This window comes from Saccostrea cucullata, unplaced genomic scaffold (assembly GCF_032062105.1).
Source record: "Saccostrea cucullata isolate Sc308-1 unplaced genomic scaffold, CSIRO_AGI_Scuc_v1 ctg2860, whole genome shotgun sequence".
NCBI classification, from domain to species: domain Eukaryota; kingdom Metazoa; phylum Mollusca; class Bivalvia; order Ostreida; family Ostreidae; genus Saccostrea; species Saccostrea cuccullata.
The window spans coordinates 1-24,372 of record NW_026934764.1 but is presented as its reverse complement, the minus strand read 5'-3'; the positions used below and the strand labels follow the sequence as shown (position 1 = coordinate 24,372).

At 34.8% G+C, this 24,372-nt stretch overlaps 1 protein-coding gene across 1 annotated transcript in view; it reads right to left on the bottom strand.

Moving 5' to 3' along the window:
* Positions 1-24,095, bottom strand: part of LOC134241310 (von Willebrand factor D and EGF domain-containing protein-like) — a 42,546-nt gene extending 18,451 nt beyond the window's left edge. Inside the window, exon 1 of the mRNA XM_062723374.1 lies at positions 23,969-24,095. The gene's annotated coding sequence lies outside the window, so the exon portion shown is untranslated. The remainder of the gene's footprint in view (positions 1-23,968) is intronic.
* Positions 24,096-24,372: the final 277 nt, after the last annotated feature.

Genomic DNA, 24,372 nt, shown 5'->3' with positions numbered 1-24,372 from the left:
CCGGTACTTTTTTGTCCGGAAGTGTTCTCAGAAACGGTTCACCAAACTAAGTTAAAACCTTTTTAGGGTTAGTAGGCATGTTGTGTAGATGTGCCGAACGAAGGTCATTTTGCGCGCATTCGCATGCACGTGCGGGCGCGTGCAATGAGTAAAATGACTGATATATTTAATATGGTTGTAACTTTTATATTTTTTGATAAAATGTTTTGAAACTCATTATATAAAGATATATAAGTTCTGTAGATAAGATGACATGGTCAAATTTGCATGAACTCACGCGCATGCACGTGCGCTTTGTTCTGATTGGCTGAAACAGAAATCTCAAAATTTTTTTCGTTTTATGATGAAATGCTTTGAAATTTATAACATAGACATGCATTAGGATGTACTACAATATGATATATAAAATTTTTCATGAAATCACGCGCATGCACGTGCGCTACAATCTGATTGGCTGAAACTTTAAATGAGTATAACTCCCTTGGTTTTCAATCAAACAGCATGGGATTTACAACAAAGATAGACATAAAGGACTCCTACAGGACGGTATGGTCACCATTCACATGCATGCACGTGCGTGCACGTGCGCTTTGCTCTGATTGGCTGAAATAAAAATCTCAATATCTTTTCTGTTTTTTTACAAAATGCTTTGAAATTTTAAACATAAGCATACTTGAAGATGTCCTACAATATGATATATAATAATTGTCGTGAAAATACGCGCATGCACGTGCGCTGCAATCTGATTGGCTTAAACTTTAAATGGCTATAACTCCCTTGTTTTTCAACCAAACAGGATGGGATTAAGAACATAGACAGACATAATGGACTCCTACAAGAAGGTATGGTCATCATGCACGTGCGTGCACGTGCAAATGAGTAAAAAAGTGTAGACAAGATGATATCGTCATTACGCTCATGCAATCACATGCGCACGCCTGCATTGCATAAATTTGAAATACTTGGTATATTTTTGGGAAAACGTTGTTTACGTCTTAAATGCATAGATTTTGCCTTCTTTAATAAACTTACAGGGAATATGGCACGAGAAGGGAGTTGGGGAGCGTTTGGGGAACATCTGTAACGGTTCCCGTTACAATTAGCACTAGTTAAGGTCTTCCGTCTTCACGGAAGACCTTATAGTGATTTATTGTTTTTTATATTAAGGTCTTCCGTCTTCACGGAAGACCTTATAGTGATTCTATTGTTTCTTATTAAGGTCTTCCGTCTTCACGGAAGACCTTATAGTGATTCTATTGTTTCTTATTTATTATTATTATTATTATTCTTTTTTTGACAAAATTTTGTGCAGGCGATTTCTCGAAAACTATTCAGCGGTTTTTCACGAAACTTTCACAAAGTATATGTCATTATATGAAATTGTTACATCCGAAGAAAAATTTGGAAAATACGATTCCGGTTCCAAGTTATGGCCAATATCCTGATTTTAAAATGCGATTTTGTCGCCCCTTTTTATCGAAAATGGCTGAGGATATGAACTGGAGACTTATTGGAGATGATAGATCATGACTTTCTGGTTTGCAGAATTGCCTTTTCGTGCGTCGTCAGTACTTCCGGTCGTAACGAGATGTAAATTTTAAAAAATTGAATTTTCTAACTTTTTTGTTTTTCAATATTTTTCATTTATTTTTGGTATCTTAATAGAAACCCTCCCTATAATGCTTACTATCTAATTTGTCTGAATATTGGTAAATCTATACTCTAGATATTAGCATTCAAAAATCTGAAGCGGATCCAAAATGGCGGCTGTCTCTGTCAACGCCGACATTTCGCAATAGGGGTTTACAGAGTCAGCCGAGCGTTTGCTTTAACGAAAATAACAAAAGGATAAATGAAATGTAAAAGAATACTTGGATTGTCACGTCGTAATTACGTTTTCAAAGTCTCCATTCTGTGTCGAACTAACTTCTATAATTGGTTTTGACTGGTTCACAAAGTAGAAAAAGAAAAGACTAAATGTGCTGATGAAATTCGATACTTAATATCTTTCGCGCACAACGGAAAGACAGATCTTAAATAAGATTTATAAGTAATACTTTCTCAACTTAGAATATCTCAGCTGAATTGTAATTATAAATCTTAAATTTTTTTACCATGCACATTTGTGTCATATTATACTAATAGAAAAGACAAAAATAAGAAAAACATTTTTTTAAAGATCGGTGAATGGAGTTTATATTAGCATTCTTGCCTCAAAGATCTGATTCAAGTTATTGAGCGTAAATGGTATCGATTCCTTGACAGTCATAGGGCGAGCCATGATTTTCGGCGAAACATTTCAACTTTTTCATAGAAGCTTAACTAATTGCTATAGTTCACTTTGGGGATAGACAGGAAAATAAAAAAAAGTTTAAAATTCATAGCCGTTTCATTGATTTTATGTAACTTGATTATGTACAATATGGATTTTGTGAAATGTGTTAAATATACATTCTAAACCTCAAATTTTAGGATATAAGAACGTTTTTTTTTTTATTTCATTGAAGCTAACACACCTATTCTATAGAACATTCCAAAGAAAAGGCGCGGAGATTAACTTGTGGCGTTTGGCACGAAATTTTGAATAGTTACCGGCCTTTCATTATTCTAAGACAGAAGCGCTGTTGCAGATGTATATACAATTGGATTTAGAGAGGAGGTTCCAATAACGTAGTATTTAGCGCGTCGGATTTTCATGCTGGCGACTTGGGTTCAATCCCCCTTGTCTGCAATTTTTATTTACTTATTCAGTCGACGTTACGTTTTTTTCTTCGGAAACGGACAGAAGACCTCTCGTTGCTCGCAACGAGTCGTTTCTAGTTATTATTATTATTCTTATTATTATTATTCTTTTTTTGACAAAATTTTGTGCAGGCGATTTCTCGAGAACTATTCAGCGGTTTTCAACGAAACTTTCACAGAATATGTGTTATGATATGAAGTTGTTCCTTTTGAAGGAAAATTTGGAAAATACGATTCCGGTTCCAAGTTATGGCCAATTTCCTGATTTTAAAATGCAATTTTGTCGCCCCTTTTTATCGAAAATGGCTGAGTATATGAACTGGAGACTAATTGGAGATGATAGATCGTGACTTTGTGGTTTGCCGAATCGTATTTTTGTGCGTCGTCAATACTTCCGGTTTGTACCGGAAGGGTATTTATAAAATGCAATTTTCCAACTTTTTTGTTATTCAATATTTTTCTGTGATGTTAATAATTTAAATAGAGACTCATTTGCGAATGCGTTGTATGTAATTTGTTTTAGAGTCGAAAAAGCCAATCTCGAGATATTTATATTTAAAAATTTGAAGCGGTGTTTTCAATGGTCGAATGGTTAACGCGTTGGATTGTCACGCGAGCGACCCGGGTTCGCTCCCCCGAATGTCCGATTTTTTTTTTATCACTTTTTCTGCTAGATATTTTGCATTTTATTTCAGAATGGGACGGAAGACCTCTCGTTGCTCGCAACGAGATCGTTCTAGTTATTATTATTATTATTCTTTTTTTTGACAAAATTTTGTGCACGCGATTTCTCGAAAACTATTCGGTGGTTTTCGATGAAATTTTCACAAAATATGCGTCATTATATGAAGTTGTTACATCCGAAGAGTAATTTGGAAAATTCGCTTCTTGTGCCAAGTTATGGACAATTTCCTGATTTTAAAATGCGATTTTGTCGCGCACTTTTATCGAAAATGGCTAAGGATATGAACTGGAGACTTATTGGAGATGATAGATCATGACTTTGTGGATTGCAGAATCGCCTTTTCGTGCGTCGTCAGTACTTCCGGTCGTTACGAGATGCAAATTTAAAAAAATCGTATTTTCTAACTTTTTTGTTTTTCAGTATTTTTCATTTTTATTTGGTATGGTAATAGAAGCCCTCCTTATAATGCTTACTATTTAATTTGTTTGAATGTTGATAAATCTAAAGTCTAGATATTTGCATTCAAAAATCTGAAGCGGGTCCAAAATGGCGGCTGTCTCTGTCAACTCCGCCATTTCGCGAGTAGGGGTTTATGGAGGCAGCTGAGCGTTTGATTAAACCATTCTGACATAAGGATACATGAAATGTAAAAAACTACTTCGACTCTCACGTAGTAGTGAAATGGTTGGAGGAGTTACCTCCCGTTACTTGTTTATATTATAATAGATAATCAATGTAAATATTGTAATTAATTGGTCAATTGACTAAAGAATTATACAAGTATTATTGATAAATGATGTTCTGTTAGAAAATAATAATAGTGTTGCCAAAAGAAAGACAGTCTGTTTTATTTTATCAATATGATATCTGATAACTTATGATCATTGATTAAGTTGAGGTACAAGGGGGCAGTACAGCCAACTGGCTTGTGTCTTCACTTTGGTACAGAAACCAATTGGTTTATCGATCAAATAGGATTGTGCAAAGTTGCCGTAGTCAGTGACTAGTTAAAATGTAGCTGTGTGACATTAGCTATAGGTTTGTCATTAGGACAGAGAAGCTCTTACAAAGTTAAATCATACTGTGTAAGTATATTGTAGCCACTTGGCTAGAGTTATATAGGCAACTTGGTAAGCAGTTATACACCAGGCAGATGTTAAAGGCTAAATCAAGAGGCACCAGGCAGATAGATGTTGACTTATATAGTCAGTTGTACGAGTATAGTGAGGCAATTATCATATGGCACCAGGCAGGTGCCGGTATTAACTGAAGATATATAATTATACAAAGCACTTAGGTCATTTGATTTAAAGACACCAGGCAGGTGTCATATTATTATCTGTATATATTGCATTCAATCATATCCCCAGTAAAACTCGGTAATCCGAGCACGGACCTACTGACCGCTCAGATCCGACACGTTACAGTAGTACGTTGCAATTGAGTGTCAATCTTAAAACTTAATTTCCGTTTCACTGCTTTAGTGTAACTGGGCTAGATACGATATGTAATGTGTATAATGTGTTACATATACTTTCTTAACGTCAAAATAAAATAAAGGCGCTAAGAATGTTTTATTTTTAAAATTTAATTGATGCTATCATACCTATCTAATAGATCAGTCCAAAGAAAAGGCGCAAATATTTACTCGTGGCGTTTGGCGCGAAATTATGAATGCTTTTTATAATTCTTAGACAGGTGAACTGTTGCAAAAGTACCGTGGTATACACAAGTATATTTAGAGCAGTACTCCCAATAGCTTAATGGTTAGCGCGTTGGGGATATAAAAGTAAAAAAAAAAGCGCATTCACGTTGGCGACATGGTTTCAATCCTCCTTGTGACCAAAATTTTGAATCTCTTTTCAGCTCGATTTTACGTGGGTTTCTTTTCCTAAAACGGACGGAAGACCTCTCGTTGCTCGCAACGAGATCGTATCTAGTTATTCTAATCATTTTCCTACATACAATATCACATCAAACAGCCAATATCTCAGGTTTTTAAGAAATTTGACCGGGACTTTACTACGAAACTATTTCTTTCACTTCGAAACTATTTCCTTCAACCTTAAAACAATAAGCTTACAAAATACCATAAATGTTGTCATATTTGGTGGCTCAGTGGTTAGCGTGTCCGACCTTCAAATTAATGGTTTTGTCCCATCGATATCCAGATGGAGGAATTAAAATTTTTTTTTTTTTTTTGCATTTTTTTTTAATAGAAAAATATCCTTCTTACACATTAGAGGAGAACGTCACTTATTTGTTGCTGTAGCAACAAAATTTCAAGTTATTATTATTATTTTTTTCCCCTTTTGAAATTTCTTTTTTTGACGATTTCTCAGAGATGACTGGAAACAAAAACGATTCTTCCGGTTATAAGTAGAAAAACTTTATATTTTAGATTTTTATAAAGTATCACAAATATTTTGTTATGATAGAGAATTATAATACCTTTCAAATGTAGATTTCAGTTTTTCAAAAATTCACTTCCGGTCGTCAGATATGTCCGATTTCCGTTTCTTCCAAAAATATTTTGTCCGAGTCATATCTCAGAAACGGTAAAAGATTAAGACACCAAACTTATATGAGTAATAGATCTTGATAAGTAGGCAAGTTTAAATGGGTTAAGATTGTCCGCCGTCACTTCCGGTCGTCACAGGAAGTGATCAAAAAAATCGAAAATTTCAACTTTTCATTTTTGAAATTATTTTTGCATTACATTATAGTATCTTATTTGCAGTTTCGAAATATGTCAGTCCCACAGGAAATAAAAACGACAACTTCCGGTTATTAGAGAAAAACTGGATATTTTGAGTATTTTTCTTTCCCATAAATATTTTTTATAGATAAAATATTTGTAATGATTTTTTGATATGTTATTTAGACTGCAAATGTCTACAGTATAGTCAAATATCTTTGTAAAATTCACTTCCGGTCGCGTGATTTCCGGTCCTCAAAATGAGAAGTTATCATAGCTAGATCTCGTAAACGGTAAAAGATTAAGACACCAAACTTATCTAGAGTGATAGATCTTGATAAGTAGGCAAAATCGGCTGTGATCAGATTGTCCGCAGTCACTTCCGGTCGTCACAGGAAGTGATCCAAAAAATCAAAATTTTCAACTTTTCTTTCATGAAACTGTTTTAGCATCACATTATAGATTCTTATTTGTAGTTTCGAAATGTATCAGTCCCAACGGAAACAAAAATGTCAACTTCCGGTTAAAAGAGAAAAACCACATAATTTGAGTATTTTTCTTTCCCATAAATATTTTTTATAATTAAAGTATTTGTAATGATTTTTGGATATGTTATTCAGACTGCAAATGTCTACAGTAATGTCTAATATCTTAGTAAAATTCACTTCCGGTCGCGTGATTTCCGGTCCTCAAAATGAGAAGTTATCATAGCAAGATCTCGTTAACGATTAAGACACCAAACTAATAGGGATGGAAGACCTTGATGAGTAGACAAATCCTTTGAGTTTAAGATCGTCCGCCGTCACTTCCGGTTGTCACAGGAAGTGATCAAATAAATCAAAATTTTAAACTTTTCTTTATGGAATAATTCTTAGTATTACCTTATAGCTTCTTACTAGTAGTTTCGAAATATGTCAGTCCCATTGGAAACAAAAACGACGACTTCCGGTTATGAGAGAAAAACTGCATAAATTGAGTTTCTTACTATCCCATAAATATCTTTTATAAAAAGAGTATTTGAAATGATTTTGGGACATGTTATTCAGACTGCAAATGTCTAGAGAAACCTCAAAATGAGACCTTTGACCCTTACTCAAAAAGTAATAAAGAAATATTCATTACCTTTATCTAGATTCAGTGTTTATCTCAAGTTTACCTCTCTCTCTCTTTGATGACCTTGACCTTTGACCTTGATAAATGACCTTTTCCTTTGGCTCCATTGACCCAAAGGTCACAATAAAGCTTAAGGTCGTGGAGGTATTTGCAACTCTTACTCTAACAAATGCTTATAAAATATCCCATCCCTTCTCAAAAAAAAAAAAAACAAAACAAAACAATCAACACCAACTTAGAGAAAATGTCTACAAGTCAAACGAAACGAAATATCGGCATAAGATTCGTAATAAAAGAAAGAAGAGACCTAAAAGAAAGTGTCCTGAGAGTTTAAAGGTGAGTCTCTGAAGTATTTTGAAATTCTAGTGAATATCGGCCAAATCTGCATTTTCTCCTTTCTGAAATTTAGTTATTGCTGAGCATAAAAATTAATTAAAACTCGTATTGGCTATTTCTGCAATTATTGTGAATATCATTCGATTCTCCTGCTCTATTACGACATTTTAATACCAAGTATTCTTGCTTTCTTAGGTGTATGGAATTTATTTTAATTTTATTTAGATTTAAATATGAATCGGCTGAAACTCGGAAATGACGATTTTTCATATCTATTAAATTTCCACGCAATTGAGAAAGGTCAATTGCAGTTACCCCGCTTGATACGATATGGTGTTGAAAAAATGCCCATGACTCACTCACGTTTTTCCGGGATTTTGAATTTCCTCTGCAACTGACCACGTGTATTAGTTTCGCTTTTACAACTCTGTATATGCTAAGTGTCATTGCTTCACTGCAAATGTGTCCCATAATTATTCTAATCATTTTCCTACATACAATATCACATCAAACAGGGAATATCTCAGTTTTTTAAGAAATTTGACCGGGACTTTACTACGAAACTATTTCTTTCACTTCGAAACTATTTCCTTCAACCTTAAAATAATAAGCTTACAAAATACCTTAAATGTTGTGGAATTTGGTGGCTCAGTGGTTAGCGTGTCCGACTTTCATACTAATGGTTTTGGGATCGAGCCCAGATGGAGGATTGTTATTTTTATTTTTTTGCATTTTGTTTTTTTTTCTAATACAAAAATATCCTTCTTACAGATAAATAGAGAAGAACGGAAGACCTTATTTGTTGCTGTAGCAACAAGAGTTTCTAGTTATTATTATTTTTTTTCTTATTTGTTCTCCGGTACTTTTTTGTCCGCGAGTGTTCTCAGAAACTGTTCACCCAACTGAGCTAAAACCTTTTTAGGGTTAATAGGTGTGTAGTGTAGGTGTGCGGAACGAAGGTCATTTTGCGCGCATACGCCTGCACGTGCGTGCGCGTGAAATGAGTGAATTGACTGATATACTTAATATAGCTATAACTTTTACATTTTTTGATGAAATGCTTTGAAACTCATTACATAAGGATATATTAAAAGTGTTAATAATATGACAGTGTCAAATTAGCAAGAACTCACGTGCATGCACGTGCGCCTTCCTCTGATTGGCTGAAACATAAATTTCAATATCTCTTTTGTTTTCTGACGAAATGCTTTGAAATTTTTAACATTGTCATGAATTAGGATATCCTACAATATAATATGGAAAAAATTTCATGAAATCACGCGCACGCACGTGCGCTGCAATCTGATTGGCTGAAACTTTAAATGGCTATATCTCCTTTATTTTTTGACGAAATGCTTTGAAATTTAAAACATAGTCATGCATTAGGATATCCTGTAATATGATATACAAAAAATTTCAAGAAATCACGCGCATGCACGTTTGCTGGAATCTGATTGGCTGAAAGTTTAAATGGCCATATCTCCTTTGATTTTTGACGAAATGCTTTGAAATTTAAAACATAGTTATGCATTAGAATATTCTACAATATGATTTAGAAAAAAAAAATTGAAATCACGTGGATGCACGTGTGCTGCAATCTGATTGGCTGAAACTTGATATGGCTATAATTCCCTTGGTTTTCAACCAAACAGGATGGGATTTAGAACATAGATAGATATAAGGGTCTCCGACAAGAAGGTATGGTCATCATGCACGTGCACGCACGTGCGTGCATTTGGAACGAGTGAAATTGAAAATACACTTGAATGAGTGATTTTTAATACTTTTGGACTAAATGCTTTCATATAAAGTATATTTTAATATATAGAAAGTGTAGACAAGATTATATGATCATTATGCACGTGCATTCACATGGGCACGCGTGCAATGTTAAAATTTGAATATAATTGGTATCCTTTTGGGAAAACGTTGTTAAAGTCAAAAATGCACAGATGGTGTCTTATTTAATAAGGCTTACAGGGAATATGGCACCAACAGGGAGTTGGGGAGCGTTTGGGGAACATCTGTAACGGTTCCCGTTACAATTAGCACTAGTTATGTTCCCCAAACGGAGTTTGGGAACATATTGTTTTTACTCGGTTTCTTATTATGTTCCCCAAACGGAGTTTGGGAACATATTGTTTTTACTCGGTTTCTTATTATTATTATTATTATTATTATTCTTTTTTTTCTTCTTTGTTCTCCGGTACTTTTTTGTCCGCGAGTGATCTCAGAAACTGTTCACCCAACTAAGTTAAAACCTTTTTAGGGTTAATAGGTGTGTAGTGTAGGTGTGCGGAACGAAGGTCATTTTGCTCGCATTCGCATGCACGTGCGTGCGCGTGAAGTGAGTGAAATGACTGATATACTTAATATGGCCATAACTTTTACATTTTTTGATGAAATGCTTTGAAACTCATTTCATGAGGATATATTAATAGTGTTAATAATATGACACTGTCAAATTAGCAAGAACTCACGCGCATGCACGTGTGCCTTGCTCTGATTGGCTGAAACAAAAATCTCAATTTCTCTTTTGTTTTAAGACGAAATGCTTTGAAATTTTAAACGTTGTCATGAATTAAGACATCCTACAATATAGAATGGAAAAAATTTCATGAAATTACGCGCATGCATGTGCGCTGCAATCTGATTGGCTGAAACTTTAAATGGCTATATCTCCTTTGTTTTTTGACGAAATGCTTTGGAATTTAAAACATAGTCTTGCATTAGGATATCCTGCAATATGATATACAAAAAAATTCAACAAATCACGTGCATGCACTTGTGCTGCAACCTGATTGGCTGAAACTTTAAATGGCTATATCTCGTTTGTTTTTTGACGAAATGCTTTGAAATTTAAAACATATTCATGCATTGGGATATCCTACAATATGATGTAGAAAAAAATCATGAAATCACGCGCATGCACGTATGCTGCAATCTGATTGGCCGAAACTTGAAATGGCTATAATTCCCTTGGTTTTCAACCAAACAGGATCGGATTTAGAATATAGATAGATATAAGGGCCTCCTACAAGAAGGTATGGTCATCATGCACGTGCAAGCACGTGCGTGCATTTGAAGCGAGTGAAATTAAAAATACACTTGAATGAGTGATTTTTAATACTTTTGGACTAAATGCTTTAATATATAGTATATTTTAAATATATAGAAAATTGTAGACAAGATGATATGATCATTGCGCATGTGCATTCACATGCGCACGCCTGCAATGTTAAAATTCGAATATAATTGGTATCCCTCTGGGAAAACGTTGTTAAAGGCAAAAATGCACAGATGTTGTCTTATTTAATAGGGCCTAAATGGAATATGGCACCAAAAGGGAGTTGGGGAGCGTTTGGGGAACATCTGTAACGGTTCCCGTTACAATTAGCACTAGTTATTATTATTATTATTTTTTTTCTTATTTGTTCTCCGGTACTTTTTTGTCCGCGAGTGTTCTCAGAAACTGTTCACCCAACTGAGCTAAAACCTTTTTAGGGTTAATAGGTGTGTAGTGTAGGTGTGCGGAACGAAGGTCATTTTGCCCGCATACGCCTGCACGTGCTTGCGCGTGAAATGAGTGAAATGACTGAAATACTTTATATAGCCATAACTTTAACCTCTTTTGATGAAATACTTTAAAACTCATTTTATAAGGATACATTAGTAGTGTAGATAATATGACATGGTCAAATAAGCACGAACTCACGCGCATGCACATGCGCTTTGTTCTGATTGGCTGAAACAAAAATCTCAATATCTTCTCTGTTTTTTGACAAAATGCTTTGAAATTTAAAACATTGGCATGCTTTAGGATATCCTACAATATGGTATATAAGAATTTTCACCAAATCATGCGCATGCACGTGCGCTGCAATCTGATTGGCTGAAACTTTCAATGGCTATAACTCACTTGGTTTTCGACCAAACAGGGTGGGATTTAGAACATAGACAAACATAATTGACTCCTAGAAGAAGGTATAGTCATCATAAACATGCTTGCACGTGCATGCACGTGCGCTTCGCTCTCATTGGCTGAAACAAAAATCTCAATATCTTTTTTGTTTTTTGACGAAATGCTTTGAAATTCAAAACATAGGCATGCTTTAGGATATCCTACAATATGATATATAAGAATTTTCATCAAATCAGGCGCATGCACGTGCGCTGCAATCTGATTGGCTGAAACTTTAAATGGCTATAACTCACTTGGTTTTCGACCAAACAGGGTGGGATTCAGGACATAGATAGATATTATAGACTCCTACAACAGGGAATGGTCATCATGCACATGCATGCACGTGCGTGCACGTGCAATGAGTAAAATTCCAAATACACTAGATTAAACATATTTTTGGTTTAAATGCTGTAATATTTAGTATATTAAGATATATCAATAATGTAGACAAGATGATATGGTCATTACGCACATGTAATCAAATGCGCATGCGTTCAATGCTACTTCTGGTAAAACTTTGTTAAAGTCTTAAATGTATCGCGTTTGTCTTATTTAATGAAGCTTACAGTGAATAAGGCACCGAAAGGGAGTTGGGGAGCGTTTGGGGAACATCTGTAACGGTTCCCGTTACAATTAGCCCTAGTTATTATTATTATTATTCTTTTTTCTTCTTATTTCTTCTCCGGTACTTTTTTGTCCGGAAGTGTTCTCAGAAACTGTTCACCAAACTAAGTTACAACCTTTTTAGGGTTAGTAGGCATGTTGTGTAGATATGCTGAACGAAGGTCATTTTGCGCGCATTCGTATGCACGTGCTGGCGCGTGCAATGAGTAAAATGACTGATATATTTAATATGGTTGTAACTTTTATATTTTTTGATAAAATGTTTTGAAACTCATTATATAAAGATATATAAGATGTGTAGATAAGATGACATGGTCAAATTTGCATGAACTCACGCGCATGCACGTGCGCTTTGCTCTGATTGGCTGAAACAGAAATCTTAATATCTTTTTTGTTTTATGATGAAATGCTTTGAAATTTACAACATAGACATGCATTAGGATGTACTACAATATGATATATAAATTTTTTCATCAAATCACGCGCATGCACGTGCGCTGCAATCTGATTGGCTGAAACTTTAAATGACTATAACTCCCTTGGTTTTCAACCAAACAGCATGAGATTTAGAACATAGATAGACATAAAGAACTCCTACAAGATGGTATGGTCATCATTCACATGCATGCACGTGCGTGCATATGTGCTTTGCTCTGATTGGCTGAAACAAAAATCTCAATATCTTTTCTGTTTTTTTACAAAATGCTTTGAAATTTAAAACATAGGCATACTTTAAGATGTCCTACAATATGATATATAATAATTGTCATGAAAACACGCGCATGCACGTGCACTGCAATCTGATTGGCTTAAACTTTAAATGGCCATAACTCCCTTGTTTTTCAACCAAACAGCATGGGATTTAGAACCATATAAAATATATCGCGTATGTCTTATTTAATGTAACTTTCTGAGAATATGGAACAAAAGGGAGTTGGGGAGCGTTTGGGGAACATCTGTAACGGTTCCCGTTACAATTAGCCCTAGTTATGTTCCCCAAACGGAGTTTGGGAACATATTGTTTTTACTCTGTTTCTTATTATTATTATTATTATTTTTTTTCTTATTTGTTCTCCGGTACTTTTTTGTCCGCGAGTGTTCTCAGAAACTGTTCACCCAACTGAGCTAAAACCTTTTTAGGGTTAATAGGTGTGTAGTGTAGGTGTGCGGAACGAAGGTCATTTTGCGCGCGTACGCCTGCACGTGCGTGCGCGTGAAATGAGTGAATTGACTGATATAATTAATATAGCTATAACTTTTACATTTTTTGATGAAATGCTTTGAAACTCATTACATAAGGATATATTAATAGTGTTAATATTATGACACTGTCAAATTAGCACGAACTCATGCGCATGCACGTGCACCTTGCTCTGATTGGCTGAAACAAAAATCTCAATATCTCTTTTGTTTTCCGACGAAATGCTTTGAAATTTTTAACATTGTCATGAATTAGGATATATTATTACAATATAATATTGAAAATTTTCATGAAATCACGCGCATGCACGTGCGCTGCAATCTGATTGGCTGAAACTTTAAATGACTATATCTCCTTTGTTCTTTGACGAAATGCTTTGAAATTTAAAAACATAGTCATGCATTAGGATATCCTGCAATATGATACACAAAAAATTTCAAAAAATCACGCGCATGCACGTGTGCTGCAATCTGATTGGCTGAAACTTTAAATGGCTATATCTCCTTTGATTTTTGATGAAATGCTTTGAAATTTAAAACATAGTCATGCATTAGGATATTGTACAATATGATTTAGAAAAAATTCTTCAAATCACGTGGATGCATGTGTGCTGCAATCTGATTGGCTGAAACTTGAAATGGCTATAAATCCCTTGGTTTTCAACCAACCAGGATGGGATTTAGAACATAGACAGACATAATAGACTCCTACAAGAATTTGTGGTCATCATGCACATGCATGCACGTGCGTGCACGTGTGCTTTGCTCTGATTGGCTGAAACAAAAATCTCAATATTTTACTTGTTTTTCGACAAAATACTTTGAATTTAAAAAGATAATCATACCTTAAGACGTCCTAAAATATGATATATAAAAATTGTCAATAGACCACGCCCATGCACGTGTGCTGCGATCTGATTGGCTTAAACTTTAAATGCCTTATAACTTTTTTGATTCTCAACAAAACAGGATGAAATTTAGAATATGAATAGATATGACGGATTCCTACATTATGCTACCATCAAACTTGAATGCAAGGACATGCATGCACGTGTGCGCGCGCAATGCGTTAAATGACCAATTTACTTGATATAGTCGTAAATTTTTTATGAAACGTTTCGAAATTCAAAGAATAGAAACATGTTAAAAGTGTAGTCACGATGATATGGCCTCATGCATTGCACCTGCGCGCGCGTGCAATGATCAAATGACTTGTATACTTGATATGGCCGTTAGTTTTATATTTCTTTATGTAATGCTTTGATGACCTTGAACTTTGACCTTGACCTTTGACCCCTCGACCCAAAGGTCACAATCCAGCTCAAGTTCGTAGATGTATCTACAAACTCACTTTAACAAATGCTAAGAAGAAATAAGTCCACCGCCCCCCCCCCCCTCTCCTTAAAAAAAAAATATCAATAGCAACGTAGAAAATTTCTCTGAAACTCAATCAACACCTGGGATCGACATAAAATTTCACTTAAGGTACAGAAAAGACTTCATAGAAAGTTTCCTGAAAGTTTTACGGTAAGTCTTTAAAGTATATAGAAATTATGAATTTTTACGGCAAAAATTACAAATTCTGTCGTGTTTCAAATTTAAGTGCAGACGAACAAAGATATGATATAAACCTTTTAAAGCCTATTTCTCCAGATGTCGTTAATAGCATTCAATTCTACTGATATGAATTAATATTTTAATACCAAGCATTCTTCTTTTATTTTACCATTGAAATTTATCTGAATTTTTTTTAGAATTACACAATCCCCAGAAATAGCGAGTTTCGGTATATTAAAAAGCAATACACGTTTCTTTCCCGTAAAACATCAGGTGTTTGAATTCATGAAAAAATATTAATGAGGGGGTGTTAAACAATACCTGTCACCTTAGCTGACACCAAAAAACCAGGGTACGTACACGACATTTTCTGATTTATTTGCATCTGCAAACAGGGCTACCCTCAAATCCACGTGTTTTCAATGTCTTTATAAACATCTCAAAAGCACCCCAGGAAGTAGCCTCTTATGCCCTAGAAAAATAGTTCCTGTCAAAAAACTATTTATTTACAGAGTAGATAAAATTTCCTAGGCACAGGTACCAGAGTTGTCAAAATGGCCTGGAAGGAATTAAAAAAAAACTCTCAAAAGAAAGGAAAATCGGCTTTATATGTATGGATCTACAATTGACTAAGTTCATTTTGATTGGTCAATTACCGGTGTGGTACCCCTAGTCGCCTTGAACCCAGTCCTGTCTTTCTGAATAAAACCAACTCCGAACCCGATGTAAAAATCCTAGTAGAGAAATGAGAATCTGAATTTTGCTGTCTTATTATGTTCCCCAAACGAAGTTTGGGAACATATTGTTTTTACTCGGTTTCTTATTATTATTATGTTCCCCAAACGAAGTTGGGGAACATATTGTTTTTACTCGGTTTCTTATTATTATTAAGGTCTTCCGTTTCCAACGGAAGACCTTCTACTGATTCGTTTGATTCTTTTCCACTATTATTATTATTATTTTTTTTTTCTTACCGATTTTGTGCAGGCGATTTCTCGAGAACGCCTCGACAGATCTTTATGAAACTTTCAGCAGTGATGGCAAATCATATGAACTTAGGGCTTTTTTTTTTATTTTGCCGTCGTCACTTCCGGTCGCGAGATACGGCCAATTTTCTTTTTTTGAAATGTCATTTTGTCCGGAAGTGTTCTCAAAAACGGTTTGAGATTGAGTCTTGAAACTTTCAGGGATGATAGATTGTGACAAGCTCTCTTGAATTTTGTATAAAGTTTTTGTTGCCGTCACGTCCGTTGTCCACCGGAAGTAGTTTAAAAATATGCAAAATTTTATTTTTTTCTTTTTTAAATGTTTCTTATATAGGCAAATAGAGTGTCTCGAGTATTATTATGTCCACCGGAAGTTATTTTTTCAAAACCGGAAGTAGTCCAAAAAATGAGCATTTTTCATCGAAATTATCAGGGATGATTCTTTCACACTCAGGGAAAAGTTATAGGTCATTTTTAGTACTTCCGGTCACACCGGAAGTTGTCTGAAATTTACAGATTTCACTCTTAAATGTTTTTTCACGTATTTAGAGGAATTGATATGAAATTTTTTTTCATTTTAAGTTGTTTTATGATCGTATCGAAAGTCGAACGGAAGACCTACTCGTTGCTTGCAACGAGATCTCCTCTAGTTATTATTATTATTATTCTTTTTTTTCTTATTTGTTCTCCGGTACTTTTTTGTCCGGAAGTGTTCTCAGAAACTGTTCACCCAACTGACCTAAAACCTTTTTAGGGTTAATGGATGTGTAGTGTAGGTGTGCGGAACGAAGGTCATTTTGCGCGCATACGCCTGCACGTGCGTGCGCGTGCAACACGTGAAATGACTTATATACTTAATATAGCTGTAACTTTTAAATTTTTTGATGAAATGATTTGAAACTCATTATATAAAGATATATTAATAGTGTAAATAATGTAACACTGTCAAATTAGCACGAACTCACGCGCATGCACGTGCGCTTCGCTCTGATTGGCTGAAACAAAAATCTCAGTATCTTCTCTGTTTTTTGACGAAATGCTTTGAAATTTAAAACATAGTCATGAATTAGGATATCCTACAATATAATATAGAAAAAATTTCATGAAATCACGTGCATGCACGTGTGCTGCAATCTGATTGGCTGACACTTTAAATGACTATATCGCCTTTGTTTTTTGACGAAATGCTTTGAAATTTAAAACATAATCATACATTAGGATGTCCTGCAATATGATATACAAAAAATTTCAATAAATTACGCGCATGCACGTGTGCTGCGATCTGATTGGCTGAAACTTAAAATGACTATATCTCCTTTGTTTTTTGACGAAATGCTTTGAAATTTAAAACATAGTCATTCATTAGGATATCCTACAAATTGATATATAAAAATAATCATGAAATCACGCGCATGCACGTGTGCTGCAATCTGATTGGCTGAAACGAATTCCTACAAGAAAGTCATATATAGAAATGGCTATAACTCCCTTGTTTTTCAACTATTATTATTATTATTATTATTCTTTTTTCTTCTTATTTCTTCTCCGGTACTTTTTTGTCCGGAAGTGTTCTCAGAAACTGTTCACCAAACTAAGTTAAAACCTTTTTAGGGTTAGTAGGCATGTTGTGTAGATGTGCCGAACGAAGGTCATTTTGCGCGCATTCGCATGCACGTGCGGGCGCGTGCAATGAGTAAAATGACTGATATATTTAATATGGTTGTAACTTTTATATTTTTTGATAAAATGTTTTGAAACTCAGTATATAAAGATATATAAGTTGTGTAGATAAGATGACATGGTCAAATTTGCATGAACTCACGCGCATGCACGTGCGCTTTGCTCTGATTGGCTGAAACAGAAATCTCAATATCTTTTTTATTTTATGATGAAATGCTTTGAAATTTATAACATAGACATGCATTAGGATGTACTACAATATGATATATAATTTTTTCATGAAATCAAGCGCATGCGCGTGCGTTGCAATCTGATTGGCTGAAACTTTAAATGAGTATAACTCCCTTGGTTTTCAACCAAACAGCATGAGATTTACAACATAGATAGACATAAAGGACTCCTACAGGATGGTATGGTCACCATTCACATGCATGCACGTGTGTGCACGTGCGCTTTGCTCTGATTGGCTGAAACAAAAATCTCAATATCTTTTCTGTTTTTTTACAAAATGCTTTGAAATTTAAAACATAGGCATACTTTAAGATGTCCTACAATATGATATATAATAATTGTCATGAAAATACGCGCATGCACGTGCGCTGCAATCTGATTGGCTTAAATTTTAAATGGCTATAACTCCCTTGTTTTTCAACCAAACAGGATGGGATTAAGAAGATAGACAGACATAATGGACTCCTACAAGAAGGTATGGTCATCATGCACGTGCGTGCACGTGCAAATGAGTAAAATAGTGTAGACAAGATGATATCGTCATTACGCTCATGCAATCACATGCGCACACCTGCATTGCTTAAATTTGAAATACTTGGTATACTTTTGGGAAAACGTTGTTTACGTCTTAAATGCATAGATTTTGCCTTCTTTAATGAAACTTACAGGGAATATGGCACGAGAAGGGAGTTGGGGAGCGTTTGGGGAACATCTGTAACGGTTCCCGTTACAATTAGCACTAGTTATTATTATTATTATTCCTGGGAAAATTTTGTCCACGAGTGATCTCGTAAACTATACATCTGACTTAGGTGAAACATTTTTAGGGTTAGTAGGCATGTTATGTAGAGTTGCAGAACGAAGGTCATTTTGCGCGCACGTGCTTGCAAGAGCGCGCACGTGCAACACGTAAAATGACCAATATAATGTATACTGCCGTAACTTTTCTATTTTTTGATGAAATGCTTTGGAACTCATAATGTAAGGATATAATAGTAGTATAGACAAGATAACGTGGTCAAAATAGCAAGATCTCACGCGCATGCACGTGCGCTTTAATATGATTGGCTGAAACTAAAGTCTCAATATCTTTCTTGTTTTTTGACGAAATCCTTTGAAATTTTAAACATAGCCATGCATTAGGATGTCCTACAATATAATATATAGCAATTATCATGAAAACACGTGTATGCACATACGCTGCAATCTGATTGGCTGAAACTTTAAATAGCTATTACTCCCTTGGTTTTCAACCAAACAGGATAGGATTTAGAACATAGATATATATAATGGACTTCTACAAGAAGGTATGGTCACTATGTACATGCATACACGTGTGTGTACGTGCGCTGCAATCTGATTGGCTGAAACTTTTAACAGTTATAACTCCCTTGGTTTTCAACCAAACAGGATGGGATTTGGAGCATAGATATATATAATGGACTTCTACAAGAAGGTTTGGTCACATACACATGCAAACATGTGCTTGTACGTGCACTGCAATCTGATTGGCTGAAATGTTACACAGCTATAACTGCCTTGGTTTTCAACAAAACAGGTTGGGATTTAGAACATAGATATATGTAATGAATTCCTACAAGAAGGTATGGTCAACATGCTCATGTATGCACGTGTGTGCACGTGAAATGGGAACATTGTAAAATCAAAAATACACTTGAATTAGTGTTTTTTTTATATACTTTTGAATAAAATACTTTAATATTTAGCACAATTTAGATTGTGTAGACAATATGATATGGTCATTACACACATGCATTCACATGCGCACGCGTGCAGTGCTAAAATTTGAATGAACTTGGCGTTGTCAAAGTCTCAAATGCATAGATTTTAATGAAGCTTACAGGGGATATGGCACCAAAAGGGAGTTGGGGAGCGTTTGGGGAACATCTGTAACGGTCCCCGTTACAATTAGCACTAGTTATTATTATTATTATTATTATTTTTCTTCTCGGGAAAATTTTGTCCGCGAATGATCTTGTAAAGTACACATCCGATTAAGGGGAAACCTTTTTAGGGTAAGTAGGCATGTTATGTAGATTTGCGGAATGAAGGTCATTTTGCGCGCACGTGCTTGCAAGAGCGCGCACGTGCAACACGTGAAATGACTAATATACTTGAAATTTCCGTAACTTTTACATTTTTCGATGTAATGCTTTGATATTTAGAAAATGTAGACATATCATAAATGTAGATAAGATGACATTGTCAACATGCCATTTTATGTGCACGTGCTTGCAAGAGCGCGCACGAGGAACACGTGAAATGACCGATTTAGTTGATATAGACGTAAATCTTTACTGTTTTGATGAAATGCTTTGAAACTCATAATATAAGGATATAGTAGTAGCATAGACAATATGACATGGTCAAAATAGCAAGATCTCACGCGCATGCACGTGCGCTTCGCTCTGATTGGCTGAAACTAAAGTCTCAATATCTTTCTTGTTTTTTGATGAAATCCTTTGAAGTTTTCAACATAGCCATGCATTAGGATATACTACAACATGATATATAGCAATTATCAAGAAAACACGTGCATGCACGTGTTCTGCAATCTGATTGGCTGAAAATTTAAATAGCTGTAACTCCCTTGGTTTTCAACCAAACAGGATGGGATTTGGAACATAGATAGATATAATGGACTTCTACAAGAAGGTATGGTCACCATGCACATCCATACACGTGCGTGTACGTGCTTTGCAATCTGATTGGCTGAAACTTTAAATAGCTATAACTCCCTTAGTTTTCAACCAAACAGGATAAGATCTGGAACATAGATAGATATAATTGACTTCTACAAGAAGGTATGGTCACCATGCACATCCATACACGTGCGTGAACGTACGCTGCAATCTGATTGGCTGAAACTTTAATCAGCTAGAACTCCCTTGGTTTTCAACCAAACAGGGTGGGATTTAGAACATAGATAGATGTAATGGACTTCTACAACAAGGTATGTCACCATGCTCATGTATGCACGTGCGTGCACGTGAAATGAGTAAAACCAAAAATACACTTGACTGAGCGTATTTTTTAATACTTTTGGATTAAATACTTTAATATTAAGTATATTAAAGTATATAGATTGTGTAAACAAGATGACATGGTCATTACACACATACATTCACCTGTGCACGCGTGCAATGCTAAAATTTGAATGAACTTGGTACCCTCATGGGTAAACGTTGTTAAAGTCTCAAATGCATAAAGTTTGTCTTATTTAATGAAGCTAACAGGGAATATGGCACCAAAAGGGAGATGGGGAGCGTTTGGGGAACATCTGTAACGGTCCCCGTTACAATTAGCACTAGTTTTAAATAGAATTTATTTTAAATATTTAGTTTACAGCACCTTACGTGGGAAAGTAGTTCTGTAGTGAAAAAAATTGAAATTAAAAGTATTTTATTTATGTACTTTTTTATACAAACTAATCCCGCAATAATATCTACAAAATTTGGAAGAATAGATCTGGAATAACACCAAACACTGTTCAAAGTTTTGTATACCTTTAACTTTGCGATAGATCTTTCTATAATAGGTCTATGCCTAGAAACTATGGTATTAAATTTTATGCATTTCCGTTTTGCTACCGGCGGATCTACTCTAATTATCTGTTGGGATGTAATGGTGCGTTTTAGGATGGCGATTGGGATAAATTTGATCTGCAAGTAATTCGCAGTCATCTGGAAAAGGTCGCTCTCTTCCAGAATATCAGGTATATCTCTTTCAGAAGGAGATATCTCTTAAACTTAGGAATATATCTCTTTTACTTACAGAGATATCTTTTTTAATAAATGTTCAAAGTATAATCAATAATTCGTGTTCTCTCTAATTAAAACATACATGTATCTTTTTCGTGAAAAAGATATCTCTGAACTTTAAAGAGACATCTCTTCCACCCGAAGAGATATTTCTTCTACTATTGGAAATATCTGTCCCAGTTATAGAGCATAGTCGTCGGAACCGGGGAGGGGGGGGGGGGGGGGGGGGGGGGGGCTAGGGTGGACAAAGCCTCCCATTTTTTTTTATCAAATATATACTTAGTATAGACATTGAACATTGCTTCTTATATCCCGTCCCCCCCCACTTTCCACAGACACGTCGTAGGATAGCTTATTAATGGGGAAAGTGGTGGACTTTGGGGAAAAAAGTTGGTACTAAAAATTGAACTTACCCCCCCCCCCCTCCCTGCGAAATAGGATTTTCGTGTTCGGAAATGGACATTCCCCTTTTTTTTTTGCTTGTCAGGTTTTTTTTAAGGTATAATTTTTTTTATACACCTAGTCCCTCCCCCACACCCCCACTTTCAATTTGCTTCCGACGCCAATGAAGAGAAATCCTTAAAGTGAAAGAGATATCTTTCAAAGGAGTATGAAAGAGACATCACGGTCTCAAGCTAAAAGAGATATCTCGTTATTGCAAAGCGATATCTCTCTTCGTTATTTTTATTTAAATTCCATTTAAAATGATTTCTCCCTAAACGTCAGAAGCTTTTTGTTCACGGAAGTACATTAAAGTATTTTTAAATTTCGACATATTTCATGAATTTCTACATTAGAGCTTTACTAGACATGACAAGTAATTCAGTTAAGTCTTGGGATTTTTTTTTTGTATTAGGCAATTATTTCATTAGCTGAGAAAATCCGGTCCATTGCATTTGAGATTATATAAATATGCTTACTTTCATTTTCCTGAAAAACTTTTAGCATTTGATCAACGAAGTTGTCATAATTATATGTTGTTTCAAACAAGGGATTTGTATAGCATTTTTGTCTACATAATACATATATTATTCTGGGTATTGTATGCTCAGTCTTTTTTCTTATGCAGCAATATACCTTCATCACCTGCATACGGAGTATTTATATCTCAATTGATTCGATGCGCATTAAGAGCATGCTCTACGTATGAACAATTTCTAAAACGAGGTAAATTATTGACAAGCAAGTTGATGAAACAAGAATATCGGCAGTCTCCTTTAAAGTCATCATTTCATTATTTTGTTTTATGGACTTTGAGATTGAATACTGTTCGTTGTCTCCATATCCTTCTTATAACAGCGACTTTCGCTTTCGTTTTAAAGTGGAGAATTTGTTATTTTATTTTAAGAATTATTTGAAAATCTATATCTATTTAGTTTTCAAAGATATTTCTTTTTGAAAATCTAAAGAAATATCTCTCTAACTAAGAAAGTTATCTCTTTTAACCTTGTTAAAGAGATATCTCTCTAACTTTAAGAGATATCTCTCTCGTTTAAAGAGATATCTCTCTATGGTATAAAAATATCTCTTTTAGTCAAAGAGATGTCTCTATAAACTAAAGAGATATCTCTCTATGCTAGAGAGATATCTCTGTTTTTGAAAGAAAAATTTCATTTCACAAATAAATAGTAAAAGGGCTTGCCATACATTACTGTTCTAGAAGCGTGAACAACTACTTTGAAAGAACTGTCAAATAAATGTTAAAAAAACACAATTTTAAAACTAACAAGTATGTTTTCATTGTAATTGTTTTTATTTCATATTTGCTCTTTATGGTTTCCATACTTTTTATACATTATCGATAGTGCAGTAGAAGTTCACCCAACCTAAAATGTCCAGTTGAGTGTAACATTGAAAATTTTCACCCCAAGAAAACCATTGTCAACCGAGGGGTGAAAATTTTCAATGTTACACTGAACTACATGCAATATTTATTATATTATATTGAATGTTTTATACAAATACATATTACAGTGAACCGTGCGCGCATAAATTCCGCGCAGTCGCGATTTTTTTGAATAACACCCCTCGTCAAGCAAAGTTGACTGTTGCTAAGCAGGAGGGCGTGGCTTCATTATTCAGCGGGGAGTAGTGTTTTTTATCAAATGTTTCTCGACGAATCAGATTCAAGTAATTTACATGAAAGTATAATATATTATAATCATGTATCTGCAGGCATACACACGTATAAAAATTAATAAAAAAAATATCTCAAATATTTTTTTTTTACTATCAAACTTTTATTTCCGTCTTTTTCTGTTTTTTAAGATGTGAATAAAAAATCAAGTTAAATCAGTGTCATAGTTTCCCCATTTCTTCATACCAAGGAAAATAATTTGTTTTCAACAACTTATATATTGAAAAACTAACCTTGATTGCACTTGCTTGATATCCATCCTTCAGTACAACCGAGTATACATACCCCGGTCACGTGATTACAAGTATCATTTAAACAATGTCCACAGTTGTACACACAGTTAGCACCGTAGGTGTTATTCGAACAAACTGCAATATATTGATTTAAATTGTAAATGAAAAGAATTTTTACGATAAATTTACTGCACAATAGAATTTTATCTTTCATTGAAAGAAAATTAAAGGAATATTTATGTTAATGAAATGTTTACCATCTGTGCAGTTTTCACCAGTATACCCAGCTTGACATATATAAGATCCGTCAACAGCGGTAGATTGATCAAAGCCTCTAAAACATTGTGTACAGGGGCTTCCATACTAATTAATAGGACAAGCTAGGAAAACAAAAGATTTCGTGA